Raw genomic sequence first — 10,284 nt, 5'->3', positions numbered from 1 at the left:
AACGGTGAGTTCATTTGAAGATGTCAAGGATTTTATAATCAATCACCTAATGATTCTGAAGAGGGATTTTTTAAAAAGATGCTCAGGTTAAGCAAAGCAACTTCACTCTGAGCATGAGTTTTCACAACTGTAATGTGAGTTGATAATTTAAGTTTTTCTCCTCAGTAGCATGACAGATTTCTGAGTCCAAGCACAATTTCCTTTTGAAATTTATTTGAGAAAAATTTCCTTGGCGTTTTGGAAATCATTTGCTCTACCAATATAATTGGCCCATATGTCTAATAGTTATGAGGGAAATAAATATGCTTTTGTGCACAGAAAGTTGGGGTTTTTTTTGGCGTTTTGGGGTTTTTTTTTTTGGTTTTTGTTTTGTTTTGTTTTTCAAAAAAAATGGTTGTTATTTGTTTGTTGTTAGTTACTGGGGATCAAACCTAGGGCTTCGTGTGGTTTGATGCCTGCTGTGCATATGCATTACCACTGAGCTACCTCCCCAGCCACAAAAGATAGTTTTATTCCTAATGAAGTTAAAGAATATCGTGGGTATTAAATAGTTAATGTTTTTTAAATTCTACTGTGTCATATGACTCTTGTCCTTCACAAAAAAAGTGAAGAATAAAAATTAACTTTTTTTGTTTTCAGAAGAAGTTATTCATTTTCAGCAAATCTTTAAAGCCTTACTAATCTCTTTTGTATACCTATCCAGGAAACATTTGTTTAGCACAATAAACTTCATTTTCTGATTAATTAAGCAACACAGGATAGGAATGGTTCATTTCTCAAAGCCAACCCAGCATTCGCTCCTCAGCCAGAGGAAAGTTATCCATGGGGTAATTTGTGTTTAGGCTAGAGCTGCTTAATAGTTGTTCAATGGGCCTGTATTGAATGGATTGATCTCTGGCTTTGTGTCTTCAAAGCCATGTCCATGGATAGTCAAAAGTTGATAGTACCGGTGGTGTTGGTGTCCTGCCTGTGCAATTTTCAGGGGGAGGGGAGGAATAGCAGATTAGCAGAAAGGTGAACATATTGAGACAAAGCTGAGGGTGGGGACAGGACATTCTGCAGGGGCTCCTTGCTTTCTCTGACAGATGTAAGGGAGTGCACATAATAGGATTAGCCTTCCAAATACATTCGTGTGTGTGTGTGTGTGTGTGTGTGTGTGTGTGTAGTTGTGCAGCATCGAAGGGAGTGGATGCTGAATTTTCTTTAAGAGCTGCCTTTTGCAGAGAGAAGGATAGAATCTATTTTATTGGGGTCACCCTCTCATCACAACTCCTTGACAGTTGTACTATTGGTTGTTGAACTCCAAAAGGGCAAGAAGGGGCACTCGGGGCGTGTGCAGTCAGCAAAGGAAAGGGGGTGGTGAGTGCCCTAGGAAAAGAAAATGAAGGGTATTTGCATTCATCCTCCTCCCTCCCACATGGCTCTTGGGCCAGAGGGCCAATTCCCCAGCCCTTGCCTCTTTCTCTGATGCTTTTTGTAAAGCTCTGAGCTAACCTGTTAGAACCATCTGCTGAGTGGGGAGCATGAGACCGGCACTGCTGGCCCACAAGCCTGATGCCGGGAGCCACTGAAGCAGACAGAAGTGAGGCAACAGGCAGATTTATGGGCAGCAATCCGCTCCCCTCTCCAAGGCCCCTCTGGCAGGAGACAGCCTGGTAATCCATCAACTCCACTAATGAATTAATTAGTATTCCCACTAATCCTGGCCCCCAAAGGAGACCTGCCTGTAGGCCCCTAAGGGGGCTAGAAATTGCCTTCGCTGACCAGATCCCGAAGACCTGAAACCAGTGTCTAACATTAGGCCCCAGGGTGCTGAGATGCAAACCACAGATCCTGTTGCTAACAGTCCCAGATGCCCCTCCTTCTCACCTTCCCTTGGCAGACCATTTGCTTTGCTGAATTGAAATGAACACTGCCGAACAAATGGGGTCTGGAAGCATAAATCAGGGCCTATAGGAAGTAGGAAGGTGAACTTCTAAGAAAGAAATGATTCAGCTGTCCATATTCAGAATAAAATTTCAGCCGATCCAGGGATTAAGGACAGAGTGCTAAGAGTTGGGGGCAAAGAGAAAAGAAACACAGTCCCTGCCTCCAGAAGCTTAGTGCTGCTGTAGTAAAGTGGTACTTTACTACAGTAAAGATTCAAAATAATTATGAAGAGGTTAAAAAACAAGGTCAAATGTAACATGAACTTCTGAAGACAGACTGGGATAAAACAGAGGTGTCGGCTGAGTTTCTGAATAGTCTAGAAAATGACAATGAGAAAATTTAATAACCCCTCCTTACACCTGCGAAGTCCTTCATTCTTTTCACAGATTGGTGCTACCACGGAGGAAGAAGGCAAAGCTTAGGAGTGAGGAACCCTGCAGTGTCTCTGTGTGACTGCAATGAGTGACCTCACCTCTCTGAGCTTCAGGTTTATTCCAGCTCTGACATTCAGTGATGGGACATAGTTAAATCTCATAATTACCTTTTAAAATTAAATAATGCTGACCGATGCCAAGGTGTCAGTTGATCTATGTGATCTAATTAAAAAATGAACTATATATACTAGCATGGTATAAAAATATAGAACACTTTATAGAACTATAAGTTCAGTGTGATAGACTAAATTTTTAAAACATACATCCATTAAAAATATATACATATATATTACACAACTATATATACACAGACACAAACTGATAATAGTGGGCCTTTATCTCAAGTGGGCCTTTATCTTATTAAGTAGATTTAAATTAGACAGTTATCAAAGAAACTTGTTTTGTTTCTACATAAGTTTCATCTGCTCATATATAAATAAGTAAAACTGATTTTAAAACATAACTACAATGTTGTCTTTAAAATCCCATTTACAACCCATGGCCAGATGTGTTTTCAGAAAAGGATCCAAGAGCCACAGTTCATGTCTTCGTCAGGGTTTGCAAGGGGAACAATTTAATACAGGATACATAATTTATAAGATTATTTTATAATAGTCACCCAAAGAGTCAAATACAAAAAGAGTGCAGGAAATCTGTCCACACACTACAGACCAAAAGGATCCAGGTGAGGGCCTGGATCTGATGGCAATAATCTGCACTGGAGCCAGGAAGTAACACTCAATGTGAGAACCAGAGCTCCCCTGAAAGGTATCACAGCCGTCCTCAGTGACAATGAGTTCCCAAGCTCCTCTGACGATGAGAACAGCGGTGTCCATATCAGGAAAGCCAGTGTGACAAGCTCCTCCAGGAGAACCAACAGCACCCAGCAGAGCCAACAGCACCTCTTCTTCTTCTCCAGTTCTTTTTATTTTGTTCGTAACAATCCTCAGGTGGGCCTTCCATACCCAAGTACCATGCTGATTCAGTTCAGTTGTGTGTTGCAAGCTGACCATCAACTGTCAGTCCACCAGAGTTCATAAGCCCAAGCACCGCAGTTTACGTGCAGTTCCATGAAAAGGTCACTGCATTAGTTCACACCCAAGCTGCCCTCCTCTTCTCAGCTGCAGGAGCCCTTGTCTAGCCTTGGGAGCAAACTTTTAATTGACTTTAAGAGACTTCAGTCATCTGGTTCTTCATCTCAGAGAAATATCTAGTGCAGAACAGTGGGGATTTCCTGACAATCCAGACTTCATTTATACCACTGCAAAAAAGGGGGGGAGGGGAGGATAAAGAGATAAATTTTAAAAAGAGCACTCTCATGGTGCATCCAGATTTCTGGATGGACCAAACAGAGCATGGACAAGAGCATACTCAGATCAGAAAGAAAGCTGTTTTGAACCAAGTGAACACTCTGACACTTTGAGGGCAATTCCCTTGAGTTACAGGTAGCTGTGAGCAGGCTGCTTCGCCAGGCCAGTGCTCCAGTCCTGTCACCTCGTCTAAGCAATAAGAGACTGGGTGAGGCAAAAGCCAATGCAAGGAAGCCAATTACTGTCTGTAATAATTATAGCTAGTCCTTGTAGAACACTGTCATATGTCAAAGCTGTTTTAAGTGGTTTTCATGTACCTATTTCACAACCATCTTATAAAATGCAATTATTCCCATTTTACAAATGAATTAGTGGACTACAGAGAACTTGTATCATTTACCCCAGGTCACACAGGAGTTATGATGGTAGGATTGGGATACAAGGCATCTGTGCCTCTATGCCGTACTACTATCCTGTAGGAGGCACTGACAATAGACTACAAATCCAGAATCTATTCTGTAGATAGATGCTCCAGGAGGAACACTGAAAATAAAGTGATTAACCTGGCCTCTGTGCTGACTGAGCCTGAAGCAGCTGGTAGGACAGATTCTCCTCCAGTTCCCCATTTCCAGGATCTGGTCCGAAACCATATTCAACTCAGAGTGCACTGCCTGAGATTCAGTTTCAATACAGGATCTTACCACTAAAAGTGATAATGCGTGATGGGGTGATGGTAGCAGCTGGGTCCCTAGAAGACGGTGCAATAAGAAAGACACATTCCCATACATCTGGCCTTCCCTAAACCCCATCTTTTCCTAGATCATAAGTTCTAAGGCATTATTTTATGACTCTACAGCATAAAGAATAGCCTCTCTGATGAAAATAAAATGCAAAGCCCCTCAGGATTCAAGCCAACCAAAGTGTGGAAAGGATGCCACTGTGGGAGCTGCAGAAGGCCAGGTGCCATGCATCAACCTGAGACTCATCATCCAGGTGGGGTTTTCCATCAGGGGGGAAAAGATAGATGATGATGATGATAGATAGATTGATAGATAGATAGATAGATAGACAGATAGGAGGTGGATGGATGGATAGATTAGATAGATAGATAGATAGATAGATAGATAGATAGATAGATAGATAGATGATAGATAGATAGATAGGAGGGTGGATGGATGGATAGATAGATAGATAGATAGATAGATAGATAGATAGATGATAGATAGATGATAGATAGATGGGAAAGTGGGTGAGTGGATGGATAGGTGGATGGATAGATAGATATAGACTTACTGTATTTCTCAAATTCTGAAATTGTGCTTCTACAATACATGATTCTTCAATCACAAAAGTCTAATAGAACTTAGATATTTTGCCCTTCCTCCTGCTCTCCCATTCTGCCATCTAGAATTACATTAATTTCTAGATACATTCACATTGGTCTGAGCTAAGAAAGCAAGGATTCAGGTAGCAGCACAAAGAATACAAAGCCATTCTAGCCCTTTGGGGTTTAGAAGTGAGTATTTTAAGATACCAAAATAGGTATGAAAGGGGAAAGGAAAATGAGGAAAACCACATTTGCTGAGTCTATACCAGAGTTATTGCTTCAGTAATCAGCAAAGACCACCTTTAGAAATGCATATTTTGCCGAGGATATAACTCAGCAGCCCAAGCGCCGGCCTGGCACGTGCAAGGTCTTGAGTTCAATTTCCAGTACCAAAAAAGAAATGGAGAAATGCGTATTTTGCATTGAAATGAGACTTTGACCAGTATTGCTTCTCTAGTTGGTGCAACAGCTCTTTGGCATGGATTATATCATTACCTTTATCTTTCCTTTTTTTTTTTTCCACTGCCAGGATTTGAGCCTATGCCCTCACATGTACTAGGCAAGTGCTGCACAATTGCTAAGCTCCCATCTTCTTATCACTTCTTTTCATTAGATAAGAACAGGGCCCATTAATTTATTTATTCAATAAATATCTGAGTGCTTCCTTTGTACTACAGGCACTGGAGATCTATATCAGTGAGAAAAACAGGAAAGATGAGTAGTAAATTGTCCAAGATCACAGAGCCAAAAAACAAATGTAATTTGAACATCTGCTTATTTCCATGTGTTTTGTTTATTTTGATTATTACATTTTATTTCATCCCTGAGCACTGAGAGGATAGATTAGAATGAAGATGGAATAAATTAATAAATAATACCCCATGCCAGAATTCCACCTCTTCTCAGGAATAAAATCAATGAATGGTTCTAAATAGTTACCGTACAGAGGCTATTCCTTATGGCAAGTTGAATAGTTTTCACATCTCCCAAAACACTCAGGTATCCACACACCGCACAAGTATTGGGTTGCTTGCCAGTTTAATCTCATCTAGCGACACTATAAGTCCTGCACGGCTTAGTACAGTCATAATTTATACCTTTTATAGGGTTATTGTACCTATTAGTTATTTTAGAGCCTCCTTCACTTTTAGAAATGCCTCAGCTTGGATATAAATTGTGGGGTCATCAAACTGTGCACTGAGGTACTAAACTTGTCCATTCCTGGGCTTTAGGACCATAGCACTCTCGGGTTCACCCTAATTTACCTCACCATTAAGGAAAAAAGTGCACCTTATACTCCCTAGGTCGCAAAGGACCACCTAGAAGGGGCTGAAGGGATGCAGAGATACTGGGGCAGGTTTTGGGGAGAGTTTACAAATAAAATGAGAACCAGGAAGGTAAGATGAGGAGATGGGGCAAAGGGCAAAGACAAAAACAAAACTCTACTGCAGCCAGTGACTGTGCAACCTGTCCCCAGGCACAGCCTCTTGGTTTTCAGCCTCCAGCTCACTAGCGTCACTCACCCGCAGGACTTAAAGCTGAAATTCAGCTTTAGGTGAAAGAGCTGTTTTCCCTCAGGCTAGAAGGGATTTAACTTCTTGTTTTTGTTTTTGTTTTTTTTTTTGCCCACCCCCCCCCACTCCTCCAGTACCAGGAATCGAACTCATGACCTTGTGCTTGCCAGGCAGGCGCTGTGCTGCTGAGCTAAATCCCCAGCCCAGGATGTAATTTCTTTAAAGGCTACATTAAGCTTCTAGTATTTTCTGTCGGTGCCAACTTAAAGCACTGAACTGTCCTCTAGGAACAACCTACCTTATTCTAGGAGAGATGCTGCCATATGCTATTAAGGTGCCAGTGGAGCGTTTGCCTGGATATGCCTGCAGTAGTAAGATTTCGGTCTTGCCTAGACTCCTGAGAATGAATGAAATGCTCAGCCAACTTCCCCGGAGCCTCAGGGTGCTCTGCGTCTGCACTCCTCTCTGAGCACCTCTTCCCTCTTGCTCCCCCAACTGCTCCAGAAAAATTCAGGCCCCTCAGAATGAGGCTGCCTTTCCTCTCCCTAGCTCTCTTCGCTCTCTGTCTTCAGGATCTAAGGGGATCTCCGCCTCCCATTCAGGCCCTCCCTTCTGTGTGCCCTCTGCCCCCGCCCTGCTTTCCGCTTCTTTTAGTGTACACGTGCAATTTGATTTACTTCTGTACATTGTGTGGCTTTGCAACGGCTGTCCTGCGAGAGCCCTCCTCAAAGGGAGCCCTCCATCTGCCAGCCTCTCACCTCCCTCCCTGGCCTGCAGCCATCCTCACCCCTCGCCTGCCTTCCCCGTGGGCAGTTTCTAAGGGAGGGTGCGAGATTTAGGTGAAGTTCCCTTTCCCTGCTCAGCTTATCCCAGCGCGCACTGGAAACTTTACCCTGCCTTTCCCCATGCTCGCTCAGCCTGATGGCCGCTAGTCCCTCAAGGACAGCCTTTGAGGTCACAGAAATCAGTGAAGGACAGTTAGTCATGTGAAGCTGCTCTGCCTGCTCTCCCCTCCTGGGCTTCCTAATGCTATAAAATTAAGACTTACTGATGTAACAGTAGGTCAGCTCCGGGTAAGTTCAGGGTTAGGCACACTGACAGTTGGGAGCAATGGTCCAGAAAATCCCTATCGGCAGATAATCCAAAATTATATCCCATTCAACAAATATCTATTTGTTCAAATCCTTGTGAGGTGCCGAGAACACAAACAAGAATAAAATAGGAAATGCTCCAGGGACTCCAGAGCTTCACAGTCTAAGGGAAGCTGCGCACATAGGAATAAAGTTAAACTGGAAACCTTGATGAGGGCAAAACATGGTCTAGGACTGTAGTAGATGGCTCCGGGAGGGTTACAGGAGGAGACGCAATCTGACTTGTGCTTTGAGACTGTTACTTTATTAGACTTTGAGACTGTTACAGTATTAGAATTCATTCCATTAACTCAGTAACAAATGTGAACTGGGAATTTAATTATGTACTATGTATAAGTAAACTTGCAAGGAGCTATTTGTTTAGGATGAAAAACCTAGAGGGTTTTTTGTTTCCTGTTTTTGTGTAAGGGATTGTGAGAGCTGGAGAAAGCCAGATTTCCTTGTTTTCTCTCTCTTGACTGATGTAGAAAACTCAATGACTTGTTTTCTGAGGGAAAAAAAGTTGCATAATAGGGCTGGTTTTTATGATTCTAACTATTTAGAGCCAGGCAAGAGAACACACCCATGTTCGCAAAGAGCTCTGAATGCCTGCTTCATATATATTTTTCCTCCCTTGGGTGGAAAACTTGAATTATTTTGTGTATGGAAAAAGAGAAAAGATAATCTACCCCTAATGACTTGAATGAGGTTACCCACTAAGGTTTGATTCACGTGACTGGAGTTTATCTGGGAGTGAACAAGACCAAACTTTAAAGTAAAGATACAATTACAAACTTCTGGTCCCATAATTTCACCTCACATGCTTCTATCGGAAGGAAGCAATATTCAGAATTATCCTTGTATACAAGTGAGTCCATAAGCTGAAACTGTACAGCTTTTACTTGAGATACTTACAGCAAATATATGCAACATAGAAAATGACATAAAGTAAATCAAAAGAATATAATACCCAAATTTTTGATTCGATATGATCTCAATTACCTACAACAAATAATAAAAAAATTGAAACCTATGGTTTTCCTATTCTAAGAAGCTCCTGCCTAGGAAACCAAATATATCTTAAAAATTTTTATTTCAGACACTTACCAAAAAACAAAAAAAAAAAATAAGTGAACGTTAAATGATCATTTATCATCCAAGTTTCTTTGAAATTGTCACCCTATAACTTTCGTCTTACTTTCTCAATCCTAAATTATTATATTATTACCTCTACTCAATCCTGTTTGGTTCTCACAGCAAAAGGGCTTTCTTTTGAAAACTTTCTAAATATACTGACTCCCTTCTCTTCAAAAAAAAACAAGAAAAATTAAGGCACTATCAAGATAGTGATCTCTCACCATAATAAGCAAGAAACTCAGCTCTGCCTTACCAACAAGTTATTTTGGTAGAATTTTCCGGATATCCACGTTTGAAAATATTCCCAGAAAAGGCAGGGAAAAAAGTACAACAGATTTTTTTTATTATTTTTCTTTTTTTTTGAGACAGGGTCTCGCTATGCTGTTTAGGCTGGCCTTGAGCTCACTTTGTAGCCCAGGCTGGTCTCAAACTTGCAACAATCCTCCTGCCTCAGCTCCACAGTGCTGGGATTACAGGCATGTGCCACCACACTCAGCAGCAGATTTTTACCAACAGTTATCACTTACACTGTAAGCTGTGTGTGATTTTTAAATTTTCTCTACTTTTAGAGTAAAAAGATAAGTATCTTATACCACTTTATGTTAGTAGTCAACATATAATTTCATTGAACCACCTGCAGGTTTCTGAAAATATATTTCACACCATTAGAACACAGACAACATTAAAAGCATTTCAAAAACATGGTGGTTCAAACCACAAATTTTGAAATCACAATTCTCTTTTGCTTCTACAAATTACATCTCTAACTCTATGCTAACCCTGCTTACACTAATCTCCTACACCCAACTCTAAGAGATTCTTTTCTAAAGCTATCTTTGCCAAAAGTAATGATACTTGGAGCCGGGTGTATAGCTCAGTGGCACAAGCGTCTTCCTGGCAAGTGCAAGGTCCTGAGTTCGATTCCCAATCCAAAAAAAAAAAAAAAAGACAAAAATAAACAAATAGGGAAAGGAAAGAATAAAAAAAACTAATGATGCTCAAACACAGCATGTATCTTCAACCAAGCCACCCTTTAACTCCAGACCCACAGATCTAACCACCAGCCAGGGTCAGCAGCTACTAACAGGTGCTGCAAGCTTACCTTGTCTAAAGCTGAGTGTCTAGTCTTCCTCCAGTTATGCCCTTCCTCCAAGCTGCCTCATCTCAGCTACTCTGGCCAAGCAAACCCCTCTTGCCAGCTGCTCTGAAGCCATGACTTCGAAGTCATCCCTGTGTGCTCATTCTATGACCCCTCCAACCCATCAGCGCAAACTTGTTTACTCCACTTTCAAATTTGGAGGGTGCTACCAGGTTTGCTACCACTTTCATCTGAGCTGCCAACATCTTTCCCCTGGAATACTGTCATAGTGTCCTGACTGATCTCCTTGCTTGAGTCCTTACTCCTTTCAGTATATTCTTAGCACAGCAACAAACGTGACACATGTCTAAAACTTCATATTTACAGAGGAGAAATTGTAACAGAAAATGCCCACCCCCACCCCC

At 41.5% G+C, this 10,284-nt stretch overlaps 1 long non-coding RNA gene across 1 annotated transcript in view; it reads right to left on the bottom strand.

Annotated features, from left to right (window-relative positions):
- Positions 1-3,282: 3,282 nt before the first annotated feature.
- Positions 3,283-10,284, bottom strand: part of LOC106149978 — a 26,316-nt gene continuing 19,314 nt past the window's right edge. The window contains exon 3 of the long non-coding RNA XR_001236483.1: positions 3,283-3,624. This is a non-coding gene — a long non-coding RNA (uncharacterized LOC106149978). The remainder of the gene's footprint in view (positions 3,625-10,284) is intronic.

This window comes from Chinchilla lanigera, unplaced genomic scaffold, assembly GCF_000276665.1.
Source record: "Chinchilla lanigera isolate Chin_1 unplaced genomic scaffold, ChiLan1.0 scaffold00057, whole genome shotgun sequence".
In the NCBI taxonomy this organism is placed as follows: domain Eukaryota; kingdom Metazoa; phylum Chordata; class Mammalia; order Rodentia; family Chinchillidae; genus Chinchilla; species Chinchilla lanigera.
The sequence above is the reverse complement of the archived record's forward strand: the minus strand, read 5'-3'. Positions and strand labels throughout refer to the sequence as shown.